Source organism: Psammomys obesus, unplaced genomic scaffold (genome assembly GCF_907164565.1).
Source record: "Psammomys obesus unplaced genomic scaffold, mPsaObe1.curated_primary_1811, whole genome shotgun sequence".
NCBI lineage: Eukaryota > Metazoa > Chordata > Mammalia > Rodentia > Muridae > Psammomys > Psammomys obesus.
In genome coordinates, this window is record NW_026585644.1 from 35,612,860 (window position 1) to 35,613,158 (window position 299).

Genomic DNA, 299 nt, shown 5'->3' on the forward strand with positions numbered 1-299 from the left:
GTGTGTGTGTGTGTGTGTGTGTGTGTGTGTGTGTGTGTGTGTGTGTGAGGGTGTAGGTGTCTGCACATGAATATAGAGGCTAAAGGACTACCTTGGCTGCCATTTCTTAGGGAGTATCTACTTAGGTTTTTTTGAGAGAGGGTCTCTCATTGGCCTGGAACTTGCTAAGTAGGCTAGGCAGCTGGAGTCTACCCTTCAGTGCTGGGATTACAAAGCACGAGCCACCACACCTGTTTATTTATTTATCTATTACTATCTATCTATCTATCTATCTATCTATCTATCTATCTATCTATCTA

At 42.8% G+C, this 299-nt stretch overlaps 1 protein-coding gene across 2 annotated transcripts in view; it reads left to right on the plus strand.

Annotated features, from left to right (window-relative positions):
• The window catches only part of Togaram2 (TOG array regulator of axonemal microtubules 2), a 55,721-nt gene that overhangs the window by 49,798 nt on the left and 5,624 nt on the right, over positions 1-299 (plus strand). The window lies entirely within an intron of this gene.